This window comes from Aotus nancymaae, unplaced genomic scaffold (assembly GCF_030222135.1).
Source record: "Aotus nancymaae isolate 86718 unplaced genomic scaffold, 86718_ANA_hifiasm-v0.15.2.pri h1tg000108l, whole genome shotgun sequence".
Classification (NCBI taxonomy): domain Eukaryota; kingdom Metazoa; phylum Chordata; class Mammalia; order Primates; family Aotidae; genus Aotus; species Aotus nancymaae.
This window is the reverse complement of record NW_026988523.1, coordinates 309,864-336,972: the sequence shown is the minus strand read 5'-3', so window position 1 is coordinate 336,972 and position 27,109 is coordinate 309,864. Positions and strand designations below refer to the sequence as shown.

At 40.8% G+C, this 27,109-nt stretch overlaps 1 protein-coding gene across 3 annotated transcripts in view; it reads left to right on the top strand.

Moving 5' to 3' along the window:
* Positions 1–27,109, top strand: part of FAM78B (family with sequence similarity 78 member B) — a 323,508-nt gene that overhangs the window by 66,892 nt on the left and 229,507 nt on the right. For all 3 annotated transcript variants that reach the window (XM_064370732.1, XM_064370734.1, XM_064370733.1), the window contains one exon: positions 4,135–4,401. The gene's annotated coding sequence lies outside the window, so the exon portion shown is untranslated. The remainder of the gene's footprint in view (positions 1–4,134; positions 4,402–27,109) is intronic.

Sequence of the window (27,109 nt, the reverse complement as noted above, 5' to 3'; positions counted from 1 at the left end):
TTTAATTGCATTTTAGGTTTTGGGGTACATGTGAAGAACATGCAAGATTGTTGAATAGGTGCACACGTGGCAGTGCGATTTGCTGCCTTCCTCCCCTTCACCTATATGTGGCGTTTCTCCCCATGCTATCTCTCCCCAACCCCCCACCCCCCACTGTCCCTCCCCTATTTCCCCCCAACAGACCCCAGTGTATAGTGCTCCCCTCCCCGTGTCCATGTGTTCTCATTGTTCAACACCCGCCTATGAGTGAGAACATGTGGTGTTTGATTTTGTGTTCTTGTGTCAGTTTGCTGAGAATGATAGTTTCCAGGTTCATCCATGTCCCTACAAAGGATGTGAACTCATCGTTTTTGATGGCTGCATAATATTCCATGGTGTATATGTGCCACATTTTTTCTGTCCAATCTATCATCGATGGGCATTTGGGTTGGTTCTAGGTCTTTGCTATTGTGAACTGTGCTGCAATGAACATTCGTGTGCATGTGTCCTTATAGTAGAACGATTTATAATCCTTAGGATAGATACCAGTAATGGGATTGCTGGGTCAAATGGAATTTCTATTTCTAGGTCCTTGAGGAATCGCCACACTGTTTTCCACAATGGTTGAACTAATTTACACTCTCACCAACAGTGTAAAAGTGTTCCTATTTCTCCACATCCTCTCCAACATCTGTTGTCTCCAGATTTTTTAATGATCTCCATTCTAACTGGCGTGAGATGGTATCTCAATGTAGTTCTGATTTGCATTTCTCTAATGACCAGTGATGATGAGCATTTTTTCATATGTTTGTTGGCCTCATGTATGTCTTCTTTTGTAAAGTATCTGTTCATATCCTTCACCCACTTTTGAATGTGCTTGTTTGTTTTTTTCTTGTAAATCTTTTTTAGCTCATTGTAAATTCTGGATATCAGCCCTTTGTCAGACAGGTAGGCTGCAAAAATTTTTTCCCATTATGTTGGTTGCCGATTCACTCTAATGTCTGTTTCTTTTGCCGTGCAGAAGCTGTGGAGTTTGATTAGGTCCCATTTGTCTATTTTGGCTTTTGTTGCCAATGCTTTTGGTGTTTTGGTCATGAAGTCCTTGCCTACGCCTATGTCCTGAATGGTTTTGCCTAGATTTTCTTCTAGGGTTTTTATGGTGTTAGGTCTTATGTTTAAGTTTTTAATCCATCTGGAGTTAATTTTAGTGTAAGGTGTCAGGAATGGGTCCAGTTTCTGCTTTCTGCATATGGCTAGCCGGTTTTCCCAACACCACTTATTAAACAGCGAATCCTTTCCCCATTGCTTGTTTTTGTCAGGTTTGTCAAAGATCGGATGGTTGTAGATATGTTGTGTTGCCTCTGAGGCCTCTGTTCTGTTCCATCGGTCTATATCTCTGTTTTGGTGCCAGTACCACGCTGTTTTGATTACTGTGGCCTTGTAGTATAGTTTGACATCTGGTAGTATGATGCCTCCAGCTTTATTCTTTTTGCTTAGAATTGACTTGGCTATGCGGGCTCTCTTTTGGTTCCATATGAAGTTTAAGGTGGTTTTTTCCAGTTCTGTGAAGAAGGTCTTTGGTAGCTTGATGGGGATAGCATTGAATCTGTAAATTAATTTGGGCAGTATGGCCATTTTCACGATATTGATTCTTCCTGACCATGAACATGGAATGTTTCTCCATCTGTTTGTGTCCTCTCTTATTTCGTTGAGCAGTGGTTTATAGTTCTCCTTGAAAAGGTCCTTTACATTCCTTGTTAGTTGTATTCCTAGGTTTTTTATTCTCTTTGTAGCAATTGTGAATGGCAGTTCGTTCTTGATTTGGCTCTCTTTAAGTCTGTTATTGGTGTATAGGAACGCTTGTGATTTTTGCACATTGATTTTGTATCCTGAGACTTTGCTGAAGTTGCTTATCAGTTTCAGGAGATTTTGGGCTGAGATGATGGGGTCTTCTAAATATACAATCATGTCATCTGCAAATAGAGACAGTTTGGCTTCCTCCTTTCCTATTTGAATACCCTTTATTTCTTTTTCTTGCCTGATTGCTCTGGCTAGAACTTCCAGTACTGTATTGAATAGGAGTGGTGAGAGAGGGCATCCTTGTCTAGTGCCAGATTTCAAAGGGAATGCTTCCAGTTTTTGCCCATTCAGAATGATATTGGCTGTCGGTTTGTCGTAAATAGCTTTTATTATTTTGAGATACGTTCCGTCACTACCTAGTTTATTGAGGGATTTTGGCATAATGGTCTGTTGAATTTTGTCAAAGGCCTTCTCTGCATCAATTGAGATAATCATGTGGTTTTTGTCTTTCGTTCTGTTTATGTGGTGAATTACGTTTATAGACTTGTGTATGTTGAATCAGCCTTGCATCCCCGGGATGAATCCTACTTGATCATGGTGGATAAGCTTTTTGATGTGCTGTTGCAATCGGCTTGCCAGTATTTTATTGAAGATTTTTGCATCTATGTTCATCATGGATATTGGCCTGTAGTTTTCTTTTCTTGTTGAATCTCTGCCGGGTTTTGGTATCAGGATGATGTTGGTCTCATAAAATGATTTGGGAAGGATTCCCTCTTTTTGGATTATTTGGAATAATTTCAGAAGGAGTGGTACCAGCTCCTCTGTATGTCTGGTAGAATTCTGCTGTGAAACCATCTGGACCTGGGCCTTTTTTTGGGTGGTAGGCTCTTGATTTCTGCCTCGACTTCAGACCTTGTTATTGGTCTATTCAGGGTTTCAACTTTTTCCTGGTTTAGGCTTGGGAGGAGGCAAGTGTCCAGGAATTTATCCATTTCTTCCAAGTTTTCTAGTTTATGTGCATAGAGTTGTTTGTAATAATCTCTGATGATGGTTTGAATTTCTGTGGAATCTGTGGTGATATCCCCTTTATCATTTTTATTGCATCTATTTGGTTATTTTCTCTTTTCTTTTTTATTAATCTGGCTAGTGATCTGTCTATTTTGTTGATCTTTTCAAAAAAGCAGCTCCTGGATTTATTGATTTTTTGAAGGGTTTTTTTGTGTCTCTATATCCTTCAGTTCTGCTCTGATCTTAGTTATTTCTTGTCTTCTGCTAGGTTTTGAGTTTTTTTGATCTTGCTCCTCTAGCTCTTTCAATTTTGATGATAGAGTGTCAATTTTAGATTTCTCCTTGCTTCTCATGTGGGCACTTATTGCTATATATTTTCCTCTAGAGACTGCTTTAAATGTGTCCCAGAGATTCTGGTATGTGGTGTCTTTGTTCTCGTTGGTTTCAAAGAACATCTTTATTTCTCCCTAGTCATATGTCTTTCTGTCTGTGACTATTGGCGTTATACTAAGTACAATCAACTATTCTGCCAGATCAGCTAACCAAGAGAAGGGTTTCATACCTTAAGAATAGATTTATTTGGATATGCATTTTAAATGCTATGACCAAACTTTCATTAAGCTTGCCTAACTCAGAAAAGAAGAATGAGGACTATTACAAAGAAAAATCATAAATGGCTTTGGTTTTAGGAGTGTGTATAAACATGATATAGAACCAAACTCTTCATCATCTCTCAAAAAGGCAGTATGTCATGGAGGTTGAAAGCAAAGGTTCTAGAACTAGTCTACCTGTATTCAAATTCCAGTTCTCTCACTAGCTATGTGACTACTGAAAAGTTGTTTAATCTCTCTGTACCTGGGTTTCTGCATTTGTAAAACAGCGGTCATGGCCGGGCACGGTGGCTCACGCCTATAATCCCAGCACTTTGGGAGGCCGAGGCGGGTGGATCACGAGGTCAAGAGATCGAGACCATCCTGGTCAACAAGGTGAAACCCCGTCTCTACTAAAAATACAAAAATTAGCTGGACATGGTGGTGCGTGCCTGTAATCCCAGCTACTCGGGAGGCTGAGGTAGGAGAATTGCTTGAACTCAGGAGGCGGAGGTTGCGGTGAGCCGAGATCACGCCATTGCACTCCAGCCTGGGTAACAAGACCGAACGAAACTCCATCTAAAAAAAAAAAAAAACAGAGACGATAATAATACTATGTATATGTAATCGAGTTTGTTATGAGAAAAGAATTAACCATGCATAAATTGCTTAGTTAGTGGTAACTACTAAGGATAAAGAAGTATGCATAATGAGAATCCCCAAATTTATTGTTGTACAACCCCTTCTTCCCACACAGAATTTTAAACAGAACTTCAAGAAAGCAGTTGACACCTCTGTCTCTGAAGACAGTTGTTGAGCAAAAAGAAGGGGAAAATCAAGATTTGGAGTGGGGTGATCAGAGGGAAGAGAACATGAATAACTGCCCTCTGGAAAATCCCAGATGGTCTTGTCACCTTCCTGTGGTTCTGTCAATGACACCAGAAGTGTTGAGAAGAACAAGAGCAGATTCAAAGAATAGACACCAGAGCTCCTTGATGCACATCATCTGCAGGACCACTACCACGTGAGTAACAGAACAGTAGGCTTAGAGGAGTGAGCACCAGTCCCAGCTCACTTGCTGTTGGAAAGCACTGGATTTAAAGCAAAGCACTGTCTTTCTTGACAGGATGTTTTAGCATGGGCTTTCTCTTAACTAGACGAACATTTGTAAACATGATTAAAAAATAAAAAGGCAACTGGAAAACTAGAAGCACATTTTGTACCATAAGAAACAGAAATTGTCTACGGAGCTGCCTGTGATCTTGGCTATGGCCTGTGTGAAGAAGTGAAGGAGTATATGCAACTTTGTATAGTCATGCATTATTCTTTCATTTTCTCAATACACAGTTTTGAGTGTCTACTATGCCCTGCACATATTAGGTTCTCATATTGATGATTCTTGGCTGAGGAATTATGTAGCTCAGTGGTCTACTAGGAAAGCAAATACTGCATTCTGTGAGCAAACATGAAGATGACAGCTGGAGTAGCAATTCTTCTAGAATTTGAGATAAATGATCAGAATAGATGCATATGTCTATAAAATGAGAAAAATAGCAGTAGTCATCCATTCTCCCTAGGCTTCCAGAAAGAATAATTTTCATTACCATTAAAAATATTTATAAGCTCATAAATACTCACAGATAAGTATTCTTAATAACTCTTCTAAAGACTTTGTATGTAGGCAGTACTTTTCCAGTCACATCTAAGAAATTTTTACCTCTAAAGTCACATGTTGAGGCTTTGTAGCCTAATTCTGAAGTCACGTTTACATTTACTACTTAATTTAAACTAAGCTTCTCTCTATGGAGAACTCTTTGTGGTGGCCAAAGTCCTGCCTACCCTTGTAGAGCTCTGTCAATGGTATCAGGGACTTTGATGTGATCAGGGTCTAAATTCAGATCACAAGGAAGCTGAATGAAAACTTAGGACCATCACCAGGCTTGCTGTCCCAGCACCAAAAGAGGGGCAGAGAGAAAGACAGAGAAGGGGAAAGAATAAGGGATGAGGAGGCCAAGAGAATAGGGGAGGAGAGAAGTACAATTTTCATTGGCAAGACGGGAAGGGATTGATAACTAGGAAGAAGGGAGCTAACAGGTTACCGACTACAACCAGTAACTTCCTACTCAAAAGCCCATATGATGCAGCATGAGCGTCCACCTTTAGTGAACCAGAGTACAGTTCATCTTTCAAAGTAAAAAATGCGGCACAGATTGTAAGGTATTCTAAGTCAGTTAAAAAAATACACCATTTTAATCTCAAGCGTTTGTTATTGCCATGAACAAACAGCAACAGTAGGTTGTGGTCTAAGCTGGGATACCTCAAGTAGTAGAGAATTTCCTCTCATTGGAGAGTACTGATTAGAAAGAACAGTCACCCAGCAGGTTCCATAGCATGAGGTGAGACCAAATTAGGCCCATTTGACATTTCCTCTCAACCCTGGGATCCTTCATGTTCTACCATTAGTAGAGTTGCTTTCATAATCAGACACATAAAATCTTTTGCTTGCTTGTTTGTTTTTCAAAGACAGTTCTGGAGGCAGTGTGGAGGATAGATTGGAGGATGGTGTGATCGTTTTCTTGGAGACCTGTAGGAGGCTCTTTTGATAATCCAGATACAAGTATGAAGACCTAGTTTACACAGTGCTATAGGGATTCAGCCACCCTAAGGTTAATTAGTAGGTAGTGCAATGGATTTTCAGCTAACGTTCATCTCAGGAATGCAATGCATTTAGGAGGAAGAAGATCTCTTATTTTATAAAAGCGATGCTGTAAGTGGGTCGTCTGTGGTGTGTGCGTTTGGGCACAGGGTCTCCTTGTCTGAACGCCTTGTCATAGGGTTCTGCATTTACGAGGTAAGTGGGCTATGGCTGGTGGTTCAGTTTCTGGCTGTGGAACAGAGCCAGGCCAAGTGTTTTTACTGAACCAATGTCACGCATTTGTCTTTATTAGCATTATTCTCTGTATAGTTGAGCTAAATAAATGCTTGCTGAACTAAAGAATGCTGAGAGGAGAAGATGTGAATTGAGAGCTAAACCACACACAAGAAGTTCAGCTTCCATTTGCCAGTAGGGGACTTCAGGCAACATTCTTTTCACTTGTGTGCCTCATTATCTATTTATCAGCACAGAATATTTGCTGAGCCCTTCCTGTGCTAGAACTATGCTAGACATCCTCAGATGTCAGGTGGGCAAACAGATCAAAGATGCTGTTTAAAGGTACAGTAAAAATTCATGTAGAAATAGTACAGAGTTCTTCATATTCTATTTCTAAGAAGCCAGAAAAGACAAAATGAGAGTGGGAATTTATTTTAATGCAACAAATGTTTATCAAACACCTACCACAGTCAGTGAGGAAAGCGCCACTGAGGGTGGTAAGGAGGGTATATTAATAAGGGTTTTCCAGAGGGACAGAACCAGTAGGATGTAGATAGTTAGATATATGAGATGGGATTTATTAAGAGAATTGACTCCCATGATTATGGATGCTGAGAAGTCCCACAGGAGACCATATGCAAGCTGAAGTTTCTAGAAGGCATGGCTCAGTCCAAGTCCAAAGGCCTCAGAACCAAGGAAGCCAATTGTGTAACTCTCAGTTTAAGGCTGAAGGCCTGAGTGTCCTGAAGGACATGGTGCAAGTACCAGAATCCAAAGGCCAAAGAACCGGGGTTCTGATGTCCAGCGACAGGAGGACAAAGGTATCCTACCCCAAGAGTGAGAGAGAATTCCCCCTTCTTCTGCCGCTTTGTTCCATATGGACCCTTACCTGATTGGATGGTGCCTGCCCACACTGAAGGCAGACCTTTCTCACTTAGTCCATCAACTCACATGCCAATCTCCTCTGGAAACACCCGCACAGACACACTCAGAAACAATGCTTCACTAGCTATTGAGTTATCCCTCAGTCCAGTCAAGTTGACACCTAAAATTAACCATTACAGAGGGGGAGGGACATGCAAGGTAAATAATACGGGGATCTGCCCTCTGTGACTGGTTGGGGAAATAGTCATAGAAACAATTAAGTCAAGGGGGAATGAGATAAGTGTTGTCACACGAATTGTTTTGTGTTTTTCATTCTAACTGAGGAGATCATGGAAGAAGTAGCATTTGAGCTAGTCTTGGAAGGAGAAGTCTGAAAAATGCACCAGAGAGGAAAGTGAAGTATGGAGGTTGAGAACAGCTACCTGGAATAGACCCAACTCTATTCTGAAGGGAAAACACAGCTCTCCTTTTCTGTACTAGACAATATACTAGTCACTAGAGATGTGATATGAGGAAACAGACTCAGTCTGTCTCTTCATGTACCTCATTACCTAGTGGTGAATATAACATTAATAAAATAATTATACATATAAACACATAATGGAAACATGGATGAGGTAGTTCTGTTTTCCTTTATCAAATGCCAGTTTTTCTCCCTGAGCTTACCCTTATGGCCCAGGGGAAGAGCGCAAAACAAAAGTTTCTTAGAAAGAGGAAGACTGTAACATAGGGACATCTACTACACAGGAAGAGAAAGTGGAAAGCTCATTTTTTCTACCCTGGTTGGTATAAAGAGAAGGAGACAAAGATGCTGTGAAAAGGACATGCATGTCCTAGCTTTTCCTCCACTTAGAGTAGAATTCAGATGAAAGATGTGGAAGTGTGATAAGACTCATACAGAGAGTGGGGCATTTGGACATTAGAAACCTTAGAGGATAGTTAATGACATGCTTCTCTGGGTATAATGCTAGAAGTCCCCCTGAAGTGATTTTCCAGCATAGCAAAGAAGACAGGATAACATATGCAGTGATAAAACTGGTGTCAAAATTTGTATAAACTGCAAAGACATAGAATCAACGTAAATCCCCATCAATGGTAGACTGGATAAAGAAAATATGGTATAGTCAAGCTGAGAACCAAATCAGGAACAAAATAATTATAATTATTTTGTAATTTATAATTACAAAATAATTATAAACACCAAATGTGGTTCAAATTACCTCTTACAGTTTCAGGCAAGCAGGAATATGGCATTAATTTGCTGCACTATTGCACAGTGCATTTCTGGGGCCATTAAAATAAATGTTACATCACAGCAGCACACAGCATCCTAAAACATAAGGAATTGATGGCCCTGAAAGTTTCAAATAATATCATTTACCAGTCGCATCACATAAACCTCATTTTGAGTCTCTCCTATTGTGGATACCAGGAAGCCTGTGTTAATGAGTGTTTGGGCTGTCAAGGGAAGATGATACTAAGGATATGGATTCCTACATTCCTATTACTATGGGGTAACCAAGTCTCTGCTATCTAACAAGCAAAAGTAAATACAAAATAGAACTTTCCTTTTTTCCTTCCCCCAGGACTATGCTGTTTAGAATTAAAGTGCAAGCTTTAATATAATGAATGAAGGAGGACATCCCAGCTTCTAAGTCTGGAGGGCCATGGGAGTGAGAGCTATACTTATGGGTCTAACATGGATCAGGAGCAGAGACTTAGAAAGAAAATGGTAAAGCGTGGAAGTAGAGTCTTTAAAAGTGCTGCAGTTTTAAAAGTGCTGCAGTGATTTAAAAAGAAAAGGTACATGATGAATGGCTGGCGAGAAGAAGAAAAAGAAAGTAGAAAGATGTAAAAAATTAATGTGCAGGAGGCAGACACCTTAATATGAAAAAATGAGACCAAGAAATGTATCCAACTTCTGTTTTAATTCCCACATTGATAAAATCAGATAAGACTATCTTTCTCTGCCTGAGGGTTATTTTCAGGATCCCACAAAATCACACGGTGATCTTGATGTACCAGGCAGCCAAAAATGGGCTTGGGGCCACTAGTAGCCATCTGTGCCACTAATTGATCTGAGGCACTCTCTCTCAAACCAGGGACCTAAGAATATTCTTGGGAGTCTAAGGGGTTCTACAAGAAGTTTTAAATATTTTGTTTACGTTTTGATGGCAATCTTAAAAATATCGATCTAAGCATTTTTCTAAACCATCTGATAAAAACTTCATGACCTGGCCTTGCCACTTGGTCTCTGGCCCATATGTAGGTTTCTATATACTGGTCTTGCTGCTTCCTCTTCTTTTCCCTGACCTCTCAAGAGGAGAGTGACCCCGCCCTTATTCCGTTCATACCTCTAACTCTGCTCCTTGGTCTTCTCCTCTCCATTTATACTCATTCTCATGGCTTTAAAGCCTGTATAAGTTGACATCTCAAACACTTAACCATGGCCCAGACTGGGATGGTCCTAGATGACTCCTGCAGCATGATTATTAGTATTTTCTCTTTTCTGCTCTATACTCACAAGTGTTCTGGTTTGGACAATTAATTATATGATCATCCTACTCATAGGCTTCCCAAATTTAACATGTCCAAAACTGAACACCTAACCTCTACAATCTTCCCTGTCCTCTTACTTTCCCTATTTCAATTCATGGTAGCTCCTTTCATCCAGCTGCTCAAGCCAAGACCCTTAGAGTCATGCTTAACTCCTCTCTTCCTCTCATGCTCCACATTCAAGTCAAAGGGAAATCCTGTTGGCTCTACCTTCATAACATTTGAGAAACTGATCGTTAGTTCTAATTCTGTTGCTACCGTTTTGGTTGGAACTGCCGTTCTCTTTCCCCTGCATTATTGTCTCCCCATGATCTTTAATCCAGCCTCCCCATTCCACAGCTTGAGCTCAATGCAAAAACCAGAATGATATTACTGAAATGGAAGTCAGATCATGCTATGCCTTGACTCAAGTCCTCCTGTGAGGTCTCTTTTATCTCAGAGTAAAAGCCAGAGATTTTACAGTAGCCCATGTGGACCTACATGGTCAGGCTCCCTGTGACCTCTCTTGGTTACTTTCCCCATCACCCACTGCTCTCCAGCCCCCTCGGCCTCTCCCATGCTCTTACAGCCTTGGTACTGGCTCTTCCTTCTCTCTGCAGCTTATTCCTTACCTCTTTCAGGTCTTTGCACATGTAACTTTCTCAGTGAGGCCTAATTGCACCACAATTTAAAATGGCAGCACCTACCCATACCCCAACCCCTGATTCCCACATTTCCCTAGTTTGTCTACTTTTTCTTCATAACACTTAGTAACTTATAACATATACTATTAATTTTATTGTTTACTGTCTCCCATATTACAATGTAAGCTCTACAAAGGCAGAGGTAATTTTTGTCTGTTTTGTTCAGTAATTCAGCTCAGGCACTTAGAACAGTATCTGGAATATAGTAGATGCCCAGTAAATAATTTTTTAAATTAATTCATTTTGATGTCAATAATACTATTTTATTTGTCCCAAACTAAGAAGAAAATAACTTAGGAGGATGTACTATATAAATGATGTCTTCTTATTGAGTGAGAAGCAATGATGTCATAGGGTAAATATTTCACACTAATGTGAATTTTAAAAAGTGGTGAGACATGAGTCATTGCATGGCAGATAAAAGCATACATATGTTGAACTCAGAAGAATCTTCCCCTTAGTACTTAGTACCTTATTCACATTTGGAGGCTCAATTTAATTTCACAAACCAGTATCATCCATCACATTACATTAATGCACATTTGAATTCCATTGTATTTTAGCTTCATTTAGATTTGACATATAAATTTGTTCCAGTTTTCTAATTGTATGGGAATTAATAAGCATAATGAATTTATATATGGTTTCATTAAGCTGAAACACACACACAAAAAAACAATTTCAGTGAGTCCTGTGGATCCACATAAACTTTTCATCTTTTATGAAAGATGTATGCAGTACTAAAGTTTATAAAACAGTGTATATTTGGACTTTCTTTGGCTGCATGTATCAGAGTGATCTCAACCCCCATCTGTCCAGATGTGAGGCAGATTGGACTCATTGGTAATTCTGTTTTCCAGGTCAGCCAAGCTCATTACCACTCTAATCTCCTGTGCTTCAATGTTCTGCATCATTAGTCCCTCAAACATAATTATGTGCCCACCCTGTGCTAGGCAGCAACCTAGGTATTTGGTATGTAACCAGAAAGATGGCAGGTGTCCACTACTTTGGGCAGTTCTGACATCATCCACACCACAGTCTAGTACCTTTGTGTGAATAGCATTCTGTAGTTCACAAAGTGCTCCAAGGTACACTCACCCTCTGAGGCAGGAATGTCAGATGTGGAAGCTGACACTCCCAAAGATTACCTGACTTTTTCAAGATCACATGGCTACTAATGTCAGAACCCAGAGCTCAAGTCCCGGTTTTTAACCCTTTGCTCTTTAAGTTACAGCTTTTGCCTTCTACAACCACAGCATCTGTATCTTCATTTCACTTTCTTATTCACTTCCCTGCTTCCCACCAAGTTCTCCTAGGATTTCTGATGCCCTCCTGCTTCTGAGTGGGAGGATCACAAAACAAGAATAATGTTTCTTATCTTTTGTGGTCCCTTCCTTTCTCTGAGGTCTGAGTATGCAAGAGCAAACATCAAGTCTGCAGTGTGTCATGCAGCCAGGGTAATCATTAATAATGTGCTGTCAAGTCCAGGGGGCTCGGTGCTCCCAAGTCATGCAAATATAGTTATGCTTATGTGTTTGGGAAAATCACATTAATGGATCAGGGGGAATAAATTCTGGATTCCTTTAGCTTCTCATAGCATCACCTGGCAGATGGGACCAAGACCACATTCTTGGTGCATTATTCGATCTGCAGTACAAGCTCTGCTATAAATGCCTATTTGCCATCTGGACACAGAGTGTCACACAGCATCCTCAGGGCATCCCACCAGATATGTTTCTTCCCAGCTTTGGCCGGTTCTGGGACTAAACCCCAGCAAAGCTTCACAAGGGCCAGAGAACCCCATTTCACTTGGACTTAATGCTGCTGTGTCTGCAGTTGTAGCAGGCATGCTTTCAAGCAGGCAGCTAAACCTTGTCCTGTTTCTACAACTCAGGTTGTTCAGAATGTCTGCATGGATTGTCTCCCGCTTGCTGCTTCTCTTCTGTCATTATATCTGTTAAAAACAGCTAAAATATGACACTTCACACACATCATCCTTAGATGGCTTTTTTTTCCTGAATCATACTTTGCATCCAGATAGCGCTTTTCTCCCAGAGCTTTCACAGACAAGTTGGTATGCTCATCTCAATTTACTAGATGAGATAATGGATGAGCAGGGAAGAGATAGCTTTGCCTGATGATAATACACTGAGTTGGGAGTGGAGTTTCCCCCAAGAACTAGGGTGTGAGCAAAACCCTTCCATAGGAAATCCAACCCTCAGGGCAGAGGGCACAGGGCTTGGAGCTATGCACCATTAAGTTTATAAGGATTAATAGAAATAACATTCAATTTTTTGGCAGCATTGGCTGGCACATAGCAAATGCCCAATAAAAAATACTGTAACATTCATTACCTCACTTTAACCTCATAAACATTCTGTGTGGAAAGTGGAACAGGTATGATGACTCCCAATTTGTAGAGAAAACATTGAGGGGCCAATGATATGTCAACATGTAACTCAGGCCAGAACTAAGGTTTCTAACTACACACCAAGGTCCTTAGAATTTGGAATCAGCTTGGAATCCTAACTTCATCACTTACCAGCTGTTTCATTTGGTCAAGGGTTTCCTTAGTAGTAAATAGTAATAGTAATACTGTTTGGGGAAGTTTAGCAAGTATTGGAGATAATTTATGTGAAGGATTTAGCATATTGCCTGGCTCAAAATAGAGGACTAATACAACTCATATTTCATGCTAAACCCACCTTCAGATATAATCTTTCTTATTAAAAAGCCCCCTATTTTCAGGCAGGGGAAATGAAGTGTGCAGAGACTTATAAATAGAACACATCAAATGGAACTCACAAACAACATTAGCACCCTATAATACGGGAGGCTGGGGCAATGGAAAGGTGGGCAGGGAGATGCAGGCACAGCCAGGCTTGGGCCAAATGGGACATCCTTGGGCAACTCACCTTTGATGCCCCTTCCAGCCGCCATCTATCCATCCTGCAATCTCTCTGTGATGACGGGCCTATCACTGGCCCACACTGCACCTGGTTTTACTTTATTTTCTCTTGCGTCTTCTTCACGCCTTACTCAGCCATCAACAGGTGGCTCCTTTGCTCCGTCTGATTACCCACAGGCTGACATCCCAGTGAGCTGATGAAATAAACAAAACTGGTGATCTCAAGATTCATCCTAGTGGAAAGGGATTCAGTAGGAGTTGTGCTGGTGCTGGGACTATGGAGATAGTGGAGATGCTGTTGTTGGCTTTGCAAAGCTCACATTTCAGATGGGAGAAAGATGAGTAAGACAATATTCAAGAATAACTTCTTATTTCAGATAACTGGGATTGATAAATCTTTACAAAGGAAATTATTTGCAGCCACTTTTAATGGCTGCTGTTAATGAGTTCAGGTTCTGTTCTACATAATTCCACAAACAATAACTAATTTGATCCTGACAACAACCTTGGAATTATTACTCCTATTTTATAGTTGAGAAAATAGAGGATTGGAGAGGCTAAATTAGCTGCTCTAAGGTCAGACAGCTGAGTAGCAGCAAAACAGAGCTGAGTCCACATCTATCCCATCTTTCTATTATGCTAGTCCTGGAAAGATGAGAGCTGGCAGAGGAGAAAAGATAGGTTCTAGGCCCAAGAGCACAGTTTTGGAGGAGGGACTCTAAATAATCTTAATGATGAATGTGGGGATGTTTCTGTACATTCTCCCTCCCTCTCTCCTTTCCTCCCTCCCTTCCTTCTTTCCTTCCTTCCTTCTTTCTCTTTCTTTCTTTTCTCACTTTCTCTCTTTCCTTCTCCCTTTCTTTCTTTCCTTTCTTCTTTTTTCTCTTCCCTCCCCTCTCTTCCTTTACCTTACCTTCCTTCTTCTTCCTTTTTTTTCCAGAGACAGGATCTTGCTCTGTCACCCAGACTGGAGTGCAGCAGTACGTAGCTCACTGCAGCCTCAAACACTTGGGCTCAAGTGATCCTCCTGCCTGATCACCCTCAGTCTCTGGGATTACAGGCATCAACTTTCATCCTTTCAGATTTCTCAGAATTTCTTAGCAGCATAGGCTCTTGGAGGAGCCCAGTCAAGGCGAGGAGCAGCTGGCTGGAGCATCATCCTCAGGAAACATTAAAGCATTAGTAGAATAAAGCTGAAGGCTGGACCTCATGTACCCCTTCCAGAACAAATGGACCCAGGCTGTGGCCTGGTCTTTGGCGAGCATGGGGAGGGAGTTGAGTCCCTTGCACCCCGCTCCGTTACATATTTGGCAAAGACACTTCCTATTCTCCGATCTGATGTTTTTGCCCATGTACTCAGGTCCTTGGCCTCTCCACCACCTCCCTAATCCATCCCCGGAAACATGGGAAATGATAGACAGCAAAAGCTAAGTAAGACACAAATCTTTGGAGGATAGATAATGTATGAATTCTAACAAAATGCCACTCACCAGGAAACTAACCACCTGGGAGGTGTAGAGGTCCTAGCAGCTTCCAGGAGGGGAGCCCAAGGAATCTCTAATTGAGTCTGAGAAGAGTCTGCAAGCAAGGGATCAGGATCATGGGTCCGGGCTAACAGAAGTTCCCAAAGAGCCCCAGAGGCCGCTTCCTTCAGGGAGCGACAGCAAGTAGTTCCATTTTTTGAAAGTGTCTGCAGGTCTTTCATTTGGAAAAAATTGCTCAAACTGCTTCCCTCACATTCTTTCTTCCAGTGACACAGGATCCCATGTCCACTAAGAAAACTAGTGTGTTGTTATTCCCAGGGTGTATAAGGAAACCCTTGAAATGCCAATGTAAGGCTCAGACTGTCTTAAATCCATTGGAATTGCCACAATCACATGATCTTTGGCCACATGTATATTTCTTTCAAATGTGTGTATCTGTCTTGCACTTGTTACAAATCAAGCACTGTCCTAAGCTCTGGGGTAGACAATGGGAAGAAAATAGAATGCTACTCAATAGATGCTTATATTCTAATGGAGAAAATGGATGTGTGCATAAATAATATAAGGGGAAGTGATCAGAGAAGGAAATGGGAAATGTTCAAGTATGTAACTAGCCAAACTCAAGGTTCCAATTAGACACCAATGTTCAGCGTGAAGGGCACTACCTTTCAAAAACTCTTGCCCACTCACCCTCTCACCTAAGTCAACATTATCCTATCCAGTCTGAGAGCAGGTTCTGGGCAAGGAGAAGAAACTGGGAATTGCATAGAAGCCATTAAATTTCTGGTGGGAGGCCTCTACAATCCCTGCCTCTTGACTTGCTTAGAGGAGTTCCATACAGGCATTGGAACCCATTGAAGACACATTCCATTTTTGTTTCAGGGGCAGATGTGCCTCTGATGGCTGGAAGTGACAGGGGAAGCCAATACAGCATTTCCTTTGTCTTTACTCCTGTCCTAGGGAGAGGGCATTGGAAAGGGAACACACGGCTGGAGTTGTTTCCTTTGTGAAATACCCAGCAGGGGAGGCTTTACAGAGAATATGGTTTCAGAAAGCATTGGCGTACATTCCAACTTGTAGGGCCTGTGCTTCCTGAGATAATTGCTTTACTTGTTCCATTAGTGATGTCCGCTTACATCCCTCCTACACCAGGGTAAATGGCTGCCTACTCCCCGAGGTGCATCTGTCAGAAATCATGACAATAGAAAGTGGGCTTGGGGAGAGGGGAAGATAAAATGGGCCATCTACTGCCAGAACTAGAGGGGAAAAAGGAAGACACAGCACTGGACAGCCTCTGTGCTTTCAGAGTATGAAGAATTCTCTGGCAGCTTCTAACTGATTAAAGGCATCCCCAGAGACTCCAGCCATAACTGGAACCTTGCTGTGCCAAAATGATTTTAGAATGGTCAGTGGAGTCAGTGTGATCCGTGGGCCATAATTCTGCTTGGTGCAAGTCTATTACAAGAGCACCTAAGTATATCATTCTGCTAAATATGGGCATGATTACAAGAGGCACCGGCTGATGTGCTGATACACACCAGCTCCATGGGCTATAAAATGTGCTGCTGTTCAACTATACGGTTATTGCTCCACGATCGATTTTGTGGGCAAAGGGAATAGTATTCCCTCCAGCAATTCCAGCCAGCTTGCAGGTAGGAAAATTTTAAGAGGCAAACAAGGTTATCTGTAACTGTTACAAAGTGCTAGTGACAGTCTGCCCAGGAGGTAAAGATCACATTTAGACACTTAGGAATTCCTTTACCCCATTCGAGGAAGTCTGGATCACCCACAGGGCTGGACTGGGGAAAAGGAGAACTAGAGCATGGCTTTCTTTTCATTCGTTCATCATTTGCTTTTTCCATTCAACCAACAGTTACTGTGTACCTCGTGAATTAGGGACTGTTCTAGACACTGAAGACACAAAGATAACTATGATCTGGTCTCTTCTTCTAACTTATGGCTTCACTATTTTCACAGGGGGAAGATGAAACAGCACATAAACAGTTACAATAACAAATTTAGAAACTCAAATTTATGGAGCATTTTCCGTGCTTTATTTCATGTGATACTTATAACAAGTATATGGAATAGGCAGGAAAATATTATTGGGTTAATGCCTACCAACCAAAGACCACTGGAAACAAACACGTACATGGGAATAAAGTTAGGTTCTTACTTGCTACTGCATGGGAGACCATATAGCATAGGGAGCCGTGGGGCATCTCCAAAGCGGGGGAGTCAGGAAAAGGTCCATATAGGGCTTGGGAGCTGGAGTTAGTCATAGGGTGGGCTTAGCAGGAATAAACTAGGGAGTTTCTGGAACAGTCCATGGCTTTGTATTTAGAATGCCTTGGTCTGTACAGAGTCACTGTTGGATCAGTTGTCTCTGCTCTTATCGTGGAGCTCACAGATCTGAACAGACTAATGTTGAAAGACTCAAAGCTTCCCTAGCTGTGGATGAACACCATGGTTTGGATCTGATAGAGTTTATCTGTTTTGCACAGCCTGCTTTGAAAAATTGTGGCTTCTATTTTCAATTCTCAGTACCCTCCCTTTAGTCTACCTGCCAGTGCCTTTTCTCTTTACCAATTGTTAAGACTACTTCAGTTTTACCAGTGGAGTTACTAAGCAGGACTCACCAGACTCTTCCTCATCAGAAGCTGCTGCAGAGGCCCAGCCAAACCCAGGTCTCCAGTGGGGAGCACAAATAGAGTCCCTTGACCCGACATGATGTTCAGGCTATGACTTCTGTCTTTCCTCGTACCTATTTGCCTGCCTTTCCTTCTTACCTCCCCAACTGTTTGAACGGCAACCACAATTTACAAAGCTGCAGCCTAGTGAACAAAAATGTGGTCTTTGGGAGTGAACTGCCCAGCTTCAGAGCCTGGATCTGTCTTGTACTGGACTATCAACCTCTCTATACCCTTGCATGTCCTCAGCTTTAAAACAGCAATAATATTAGTATCTCCCTCATGGGGTTATTGTGAAGATTAAATGAGATAATATGTGTGCTTAGAGGGGTGCCTGCCATATAGAAAGTGCCCGATTAAAGGGTTACTATGATTATTCTCTCCTGTCTCTGTAGCACCCAGGACAGTGCCTGCAAACTAACAGCTGTGGTGTACGGCAGCGCTTCTCTAATTTTAATTTGCATATAAATCATCCAGAGATCTTGTTAAAATTCAGACTCTAATTCTGTGGGTCTGAGAATCTGTCTTTCTAAGGAGCTCTTGGGTGATGCCTGCTGGGACCACACTTTGAACAACAAGTAGTTCTCAGCTTGTGGTCTAGAGACCAGCAGCTTCAGTGTTATCTGGAATCTTGTTGAAATGCAAATTCCCCCCTTCCCATCAGACATGCTGGAATACAGCCAGCAATCTATGTTTTAATAAACCCACAAGTATGTAGGAAACAATAATTGACTGGAGTCAAAATCCTTGGATGGTATTCTGGATTTGCTAGTTAATAGTTGTGTGGCCTTGGGCAAGGCACTTAATCTCTGCTAGCCTAGCACTGAAGTCCCCAAAGAGTTTATTCTTTAAACCCAGAATGTGGCCACAAAAGACCCCAGGCTGAAATGGGCCATGTTTCACCTCCTTAAAATCCCAAATTCACTGCTTCTCCATTGCTTCTGTAAAATTGGACACATTATACTTACCCTGCTCAGAAGGCTGTTGTAAGGTTCTAATGAGACAATGTAAAAGCAAGTGAAACTATAGGATAATATGTAATCATTAAGTACTTGAAATGTATTTGATAAATGGTTAAATGAAGAATGAAATACCATATATAGAACTAAAACACCTTTGGAAAGCCCAGACTGTTTCTTTACTAAAAGTCATTTTTTAGGAGGAATGCATCCAAGGTTTCTTAGAAGCTGCAGACTTCCGTCAGAAGTGGGTGTCTGATCATGAATGCTTAATGAAGAGCTAGGATATTTTATTTTATTTTAGTGCTATTAATAGATCAATGAAGAAAACCACCAGGCAGGTAAAATAGCCCATTTATTTCAGGGTCTGAATGCCTTTTATATGAGTATGTTTCCATTTTAAAAGTTTTATTAGATGGTTGGGAATTTGCTGAGACACCCAAGGTTGACAGAGGCAGCCATTCCTACCTTAATATCTGGCCTGTCAACCTACACTGGATATTTATGTGTGAGGCTCTTTATCTGACTCTATCAAAACACTCACCAGCTTGTACTATAATTAGGCAAACCTACTTATGAATATGACTCAGTTACTTCTACCTCAATCAAGAAATATTAATTGAGGCTGGGCATGGTAGCTCATGCCTGTAATCTCAGCACTTTGGGAGGCCAAGGCAGGAGGATTACTTAAGCCCAGGAAATCAAGACCAGCCTGGGCAACAAAAGGAGGCCCCCTCTCTACTATAAATAATTTTTAAAAAATTAGCCTGGTGTGGTGGTGTGTTCCTTTAGTCCCAGCTACTTGGGAGGCTGAGGTGAGAGGATCCCTTAAGCCCAGGGATTCAAGGCTGCAGTGAGCTATGATCCTGTCACTGTACTCCAGCCTTGGCAACAGAGTGAGATCCTGTCTCTTAAAAAAAGGAAAAAAAGAAATATTGAGACAGATGTTGAGAGTTTTATTTTATGCATTTAGTAAATCCAAAAGTTTTAAAATTACTATTATTGAATGCCTACTAAGTTCAAGATACAGTGTTAGTAACCAGGAGTTTCTATAGACCCTCCTGTTGTCACAAAACTACCTAGACAAATCTAAAATATGTGCCTCCCGGACAAACCACACATCTTGCGTTTAAGAATAATTTCCTGATACCACCATCACATGTAACCTTAACTAACAAACTTAAATCTAATAATCTCAACAGAAGCAAAATATTGCAATGCGAATGACCCTGAGAGGATCACCAGGATGAGAACCCAGGTCTGCTATTAACCAGCTCCCCGACTGTCTCTCTGCCATTTGCCCTCTATGCCTCATGTTCATTGTCTGCGAAGCGTGAATTTTGAAATGGTCTTATAAAGTCTCCTCCAGTTCTAATATCCTCTTTGGTGTTCATGTACGTGCCTCAGTTGAATGTAGATGTGAATTGTTCCTATGCTACTTTTCTGTGTGTTTGCTTACCCTTTTTCCTTTTCCTGTTACTTTGAATGTAGCCAGCTTGAAGGTAGACACTACAGCCCATGCTGCTTTTGAAACATCCTCTACAGGGCATAGACTCAGGGAGCTCTCACTTAATATTGCTAGAAAATGGCAAACTATAGCTGATCCCACTAGTCTAGTGGGTCTGTGTTACAGACCCATCATGAGGTGAGAAAAACTCAGAGTTGTCCTGCCACCATTTTCAGAAAAAAGCTGCAACCCCACTCATAGACCTGTCTTTAAGAAGAAGAGAAGATAGAGAGAGATGTGCTGAGCCCCATCTCAGAGAGCAGTTCACTCCTTGTTGGCAGAACTGGTTGTTGGTGATACCACTAAAGTCAAAGTAGTGCCCATATGTGGAACCACAACATATCTGTATTGGAAGTGCTCACATAGTCCCTTTTCCCCTTAGGAGGAAACCGAGGCCCTGAGATGGGAAGTGACATGCTTAAAGTCATCTATTCATCCCTCCCTCAACCTTTCAGCACTCTAGGAGTTTGAACACAAGGACAGAGAGAAAATGTAGAAGTATCAGATATTGCAGGCAAGGACAGCTGTTTGAGGAGCCTTACTCCAAGGTATCTGTTAGGATGCTAAGGAATCATATTACAAGGTTCACAGCACAGAAAAATTATCAGACACTAACAGAGTGAACTTTGATGGGACAGGTACCATGGAGAACATCAGGGAAAACTGCCCAAATTTAATATGCTATAGAAATATTATACACAGTAGAATATTCTCACTGGTTATATGCACATATAGCAGAGAAATATTACAGTCTAAGGGGTCTAGAAGCTGAAGATGAGTCAGCAGCACTGCGATGTTGTTTAATAAAGCAGGAATGGAATTCGGAAGCAGACAAGGATGGAACATTCTGCTCAGCACATTTGAGTGCTCTTGCTCTTTTTTATTATTCTCTAATTGTATCTTGTGTCTAAGTCTTGTCTCCCCAACGAGATTAAAGGCTCCCAAAGGACACAGGCCTTCATTTTTCCTTCGTATCTTTTTTTTTTTTTTTTTTGAGATGCAGTTTTGCTGTTGTAGCCCAGGCTGGAGTGCAATGGCTTGATCTTGGCTCACCGCAACCTCCGCCTCCCAGGTTCAAGTAATGCTCCTGCCTCAGCCTCCCAAGTAGCTGGGATTACAGGCATGCACCACCATGCCAGGCTAATTTTGTATTTTTAGTAGAGATGGGGTTTCTCCATGTTGATCAGGTTGGTCGTGAACTCCCGACCTCGGGTCATCCCACCGCCTTGGCCTCCCAAAGTGCTGGGATTGCAGGCATGAGCCACCGTGCCCGGCCCCTGTGTATCTTTTTACAGGATTTGATTCATCCTTTGTATCTTTTTACCACCAACAAGAAAACATATGTTAGAGAAAGAGAGAGAACTTGGAATCTAGGAGAAGGCTGGTGGTATTTTGAAATTCTATAATTCCAGAGGGAATTTGCTTAAACTATATAGGCAAAGAGAAATGAAACTAAAATTAAGAGGTGTCTTGATGTCAGCCTAGAAAAGAGATGACTAAAAGAAAAGACAATGACAGTAATGGCTATCATTTATTGAGTGCCTGTTAAACTGCAGTCAGTGAATATCCATCATCTCTAATTTTTACAATGACCCTGCAGGGCAGCTTTTGGTAGCCCCACGTCACAGTCAAGAAAACTAAGAGAACTTAAATAACGCGGCTCGTGATTATAAAACTACCAAGTGCCTGAGTTAGACTTAGGGCCAGGGCTGCCTGGTTCTGAAATCTGAGTGCTTTTCGCAGGCCCATTTGCCATCCTGAGAACAGAGAACAGGATCTATCACTGCTGGGGCCAAGAAATAGACCTTACACAGGAACTTCAGCCCTGCGGAAGAAATAGCTTTCAGGCCCGGAGGACGGTCACTGAGAGCACCAGCAGGTCAGCCTCACAGCTGTGGAGGTTGACATGTGGGCATATGGAGTCAAGTGCAGAGGGATCCACAGGGTCTTCTGGGGCTCAGGAAACTTTTCCTGAAGTCATAGAGTCACAGGAAAATGCAAGCCCCAGTTGCCCTGGAGGTGGGCCAATTCTGTCTCTATTTGTGTCCTTTCCTTGTTGCTTTGGCTGACTCATCCTGCTCCTCTCCACAAGGGAGCTCAATCACTGTCCTTCTTGTCATAATGAAATAAGAGATCTTAAAACAAGCTTTCCTCACCAGAAATTGCAGGAAAAAGATCCCTGTTCCAGCAAAAACGAGTAAAAAGACACAGAAAAAAATGTTGAGTATTGAATTTAGACAGTTCAGTTTTTTAATGTCCCCTTAGACTTCTCTGAATTTTCCATATTGAAAAAATCCAAATGCTCTTCTTTCATAACTAGACAAAATACTACATATATTTAAAATAATATAAAAATTTAGAAATAAAATACCTATTTTTTTTTTCTTTTTCTTTCTTTCTTTTTTTTTTTTTTGAGACAGAGTCTTGCCCTGTTGCCCAGGCTAGAGTGCAGTGGCGTGATCTCAGCTCACTGCAACCTCTGCCTCCCAGGTTCAAGCAATTCTCCTGCCTCAGCCTCCTGAATAGCTGGTATTACAGGTGCCCACCACCACACCTGGCTAATTTTTCTATTATTAGTAGAGACAAGGTTTCACTATCTTGGCCAGGCTGGTCTCAACCTCCTGACCTTGTGATCCACCTGCCTTGGCCTCCCAAAGTGCTGGGATTATAGCCATGAGCCACCACACTTGGCCTTCCTATACAAGTTTTAAGAAAAATACTGAAAATTACTATGTTCAGTTACAACCTTTTCTGGTACTTCCCACTGGTGAATAATCTCATGATTTCATCTACTCTTGTGATCTGAAATATCTTCCCATGCCATAAATTAAAACCAATAAGCAAACATATGAAGACATTTTTTAAAATGTCAACAAAGTGCACATGGTATAAAGTTGACTAACAACAATAGCATTGGAAATAAACAGTCAACAAATTGGTGGTCACAGAGATAACATGTCAGGCAAAGGTGATTCCTTCCCCAAGGAATTTGAGCCAGGCTAGCCAGAAACCTCAGCACACTCGGGAAAGCAGTCTGTGGTTCCATTTGACTGTGGTGCTGGAAACTCCCAGGGCAGAAATACCGCACCTCTATACTGTCAATGTTAGGCAGAGAGCAACTCTCCAGGCAACACGAGATGCATTGACAGCCAAACGGGGACGTTTAGACTTCTTTCATTTCTCTCACTTTGCAGGTATTCATAGCTGGTCTCAAAAAGATCTTTTCAAATAGAACCAACTTCTCATTCCACTATCCCAAAATATCCTGTAATATGTTTTAGAGAAATATAACAGGTGCTCCTCAGAGCCAGCAGATCTGAGGGGAGAGTGATAAATAACTCATTGGTTGGTTCTCCTAGACAGAGATCTTAGGTCATAAAATCATAGAGAATTAATTGTCACTGAACATTGTCTTAGACCAGAAATTCTCAAATGTGAATGTTATAGGAATCATCTGTGGATCTTCCAATGCAGATTCTGACTCTAGGTCTGAGATGAGATCTGAGATGCTGTGTTCTGTCACGCCTCCAGTTCATGTTGATGATGCTAGTCTAAGAACCACATTTTCAGTTATGCTCAACTTTACTTAAAATAGGAGAACTGCAATTAAAACCCTAGATGCCATTTTTCACCAATTTGTCACCACCATATACATTTCACCAATGTATAAGAGAGTTACGACTGTTGATAAGGATACGGATTAACTGGATCCCACATACATTGCTGATGGAAATATAAAATGTTCCGGCCACTTTGTACAATGCTTTGGCAGTTTCTTAAAATGTTAACTATAAATTGAGTTATTCCTATGTCCTCATTTCTAGAAAAATTGACCTAGACCCTAGAATAAATATGGTTCAACCAGATATTTTCTATGGGTTAACTAGAAGTAGCTGTGGGGCAGTGAAAAGAGGCCCTATCTTGGCATCAGAAGTCCTAGATGTGACTCGTAATCTTTCTGAGTCTCTCTGAACCTCAGTTTCCTCTTCTGTAAAATGAAGTCAGTAAAACCTACCAGAGTTTTGGGGAGATTCACTGTAAATTGCATGAACCCAAACAAGTAAAAGTTATTTTGTATCCTGAGTGGTGATTCAGTGTGCCTGGAAGCACTGGAGGAGAGGAGACAAAAGTGGAAAGTATGATACACAACATGGTTTTTACAGTCTGGTCAGGGAGATGAAGCAAGTACAGGCAGAAGGCCCCAAGGCTTTTGCTATTTTAAAAGAATATGGTGTGAACTAGGTATTTAATTGCTAAAGATTCAAAGAAACAACTTGTTGGACTTGGTTGGAAATAACCTGTGAAGACTGGCAAGAAGTATTGAGCTGGGGCATGAAAGAAATGAGGGATGTGGATTGATAGATAAATTGGTTAAGCAATCTAAGTTATTCTGTCTGTCATCTGTAAAATGAAAAGTAAAATAAAACTTCACAGGGCTCTTGTGGGGATTAAATGAGATGATATAGTTACAGGTTTAGCACAGTATCTTAACACACACTAAGTACTCACTGCTTGAATTTTTTAATCTTTTTTTTTTTTTTTAATTGGAATGGGTGATATAAATCCATAATTCAAAGAACCAAACCAGGTGCAGTGGCTCACTCCTATAATCCTAGCACTTTGGGAGGCCAAGGTGGGCGGATCACTTGAGGTCAGGAGTTCAAGACCAGCCTGATCAACATAGTGAAACCCTGTCTCTACTAAAAATACAAAAATGAGGCTGAGCACAGTGGCTCACGCCTGTAATCCCAGCACTTTGGGAGGCCAAGGTGAGCAGATCACCTAAGGAGTTTGAGACCAGCCTGGCCAATGTGGTGAAACCCTGTCTCTACTAAAAATACAAAAATAATTAGCTGGGCGTGGGGTTGGGTGCCTGTAATCCCAGCTACTCAGGAGACTGAGGCAGGAGAATTGCTTGAACCCGGGAGGTGGAGGTTGCAGTGAGCCGAGAGCATGCCACTGCACTCCAGCCTGGGCAACAGAGCGAGACTCTGTTTCAAAAAGAAAAAAAACAAGAAAACAAAGTAATAAAAGTATATATTGACAAGTCTTGCTCTCATCTCTTTTCCCTTCTAACAGATTCTTCCTTTCTGAATAGGTAATTATTCTTAGCAATTTATGTAACTTTTCAGTGCTTCTTTGTGCAGATACAGGCAAATACAATATAAATAGTCTTAATACTCCCTTTGTTACACAAAGTAAGGTATTATACACACTGTTCTGCACTTGAGTTTTTCACTTTCTTCTTTTTATAAAAGTAACTAGAGAAACTTTTCTCTGTGTGTTTTTAAAGCAGAATAGTATTTTAATGTATGTTTTTACCAGTTTGTTTATCCAGTCCCCTACTCATGGACCCTTGGATTTCTTATTATTGTAAATTACAATAAATAACTTTTGCATACCTACTATTTTGTATGTGTGCACTTAAGTCAATGGGTTACAAACCTCAGCATCACGCAGTATATCCAGGTAACAAATCTGTGTGTGTATGCTCTAAATCTAAAACAGAAATTGAAATTATAAATGAATTATTGCTAAAGAAATAAACAAAAAGATGGAAAAACATCAAAATTATTAAAAGTAAGAAAAAAAGAAAAAAGAAAGTAGCAATCAAGAGATTCTGCTAACCTCATTGGGTTGGAAAAAACAAAATAAATGAGCTTAGGACTAACTACCCAGGAAGCTGGTATTTAAGGAAAAATAAAAATACTTCAAGATAAACAAAATCTATGTGTTAAATTCTCAGAAATGGGATCAATGCTTTTGTAATTTTAACAAATATTATCAGATTTTCCTCCATGGGATTGGAGCCTTTACCATTTTCTTCCCCGCAGCCTTGCCAAAAGAGTATACTGTCAAACATTGGATTTGATGTGACCTTCACCAATGATTCTACTACATTCCTTTGTTAATCAGTTCTATTTCTGAGCTTTCTAGTCTGTGTTATGGTCTGTCTGCCTATTCAGGAGTCATTATCCCTCTCTTTTACTTATTGAGATTGTGTAATATGCCTTATTACCTAGAGGGACTAATCCTTCTGCACTGCTCTCATTTTCAGAATTTTTCTGGCTATTCTTGTGTATCCATTTCTCCATATGAATTTTAGAATCAACTTGTCCAATTCCAGAGAAAGAAGGAGTGAGGTCTTTGTTTTTACTTTCATTAGGATTGAATTAAATTTGTAAATTAAAAATAATTGACCTATTTGTGATTTTTTTAGTCTTCCAGTTTTAGAACATGATATGTCTTTCCATCTATCTTGTTGGTGTCATTATTAAGCACATCTCATACTGAGTAATTGACAGGTTAAAAGGCATGGAAACAAAGGCTAACACGTTATTGCAGCAAAGAGCAAAAAGATTAATATATCCAAAAGTCAAAGAGCCATAACTCTAAATTCTGGCAAAGTGGTAAGAGGCAGGATTAAGTCAGAAAGGAAAAAGTGGGAGGAAAAAAAAGTAATTATTTAGGCTTAATGATTTAAATTGGTTTCCTCATTGAATCCTCATTTCAAAGATTATAACAATATAATAAGAAGAAGACATTTCTGTTAGGATTATTTTACTCATAAATGCAAAGCATTTAGCATAGTATGTGCCACATAGAAAGAACTCAACAAATGTTAAAGATTATAATGCTGATAAGGATGGAAAAATTAGGAGAAATCAAGGTTCTGAATTATGAAATACTTTGCCAAATGTCTTATAGATCCACAGTTCAAACGCAGATCAGCCAGTTTCTAAAGCCCAAGCTCTTTGCACTGTACTATTCTGCCTCTGGGGAAGTTCATTTAATTCAGTTTAATAAGTGTCTATTAAATATCTGCCATGAATAATTCGAGTATTGTGTTCCATTCCAGAAGTCACACTAGTGAAGGCTTATTAATTTATAAATAATAGAAGCAAATTCAACTTATCCAAGTATAAAAAGTGTAAAGAAGTATTTATCAGCTGATATAACTAATTATGGAAAAGACTAGAGTAGGGTTGGCCTCAGGGATCTCTTGGTTCAGGGAGTGGAATATTGTCAGCTTCCTTTCTTTCTTGTACCTCTCCCTCCCCTGTTTCTAGCTGTTGGTTCTCTTGCTGCCCTGGCCCTCATCACTGCATCCCTGCACTTTGTGCTTTCACACTGACTGTCCCGGTGAGTCCAGGCTCACATCATTGCTCCAGGCTCACATCCTCACAT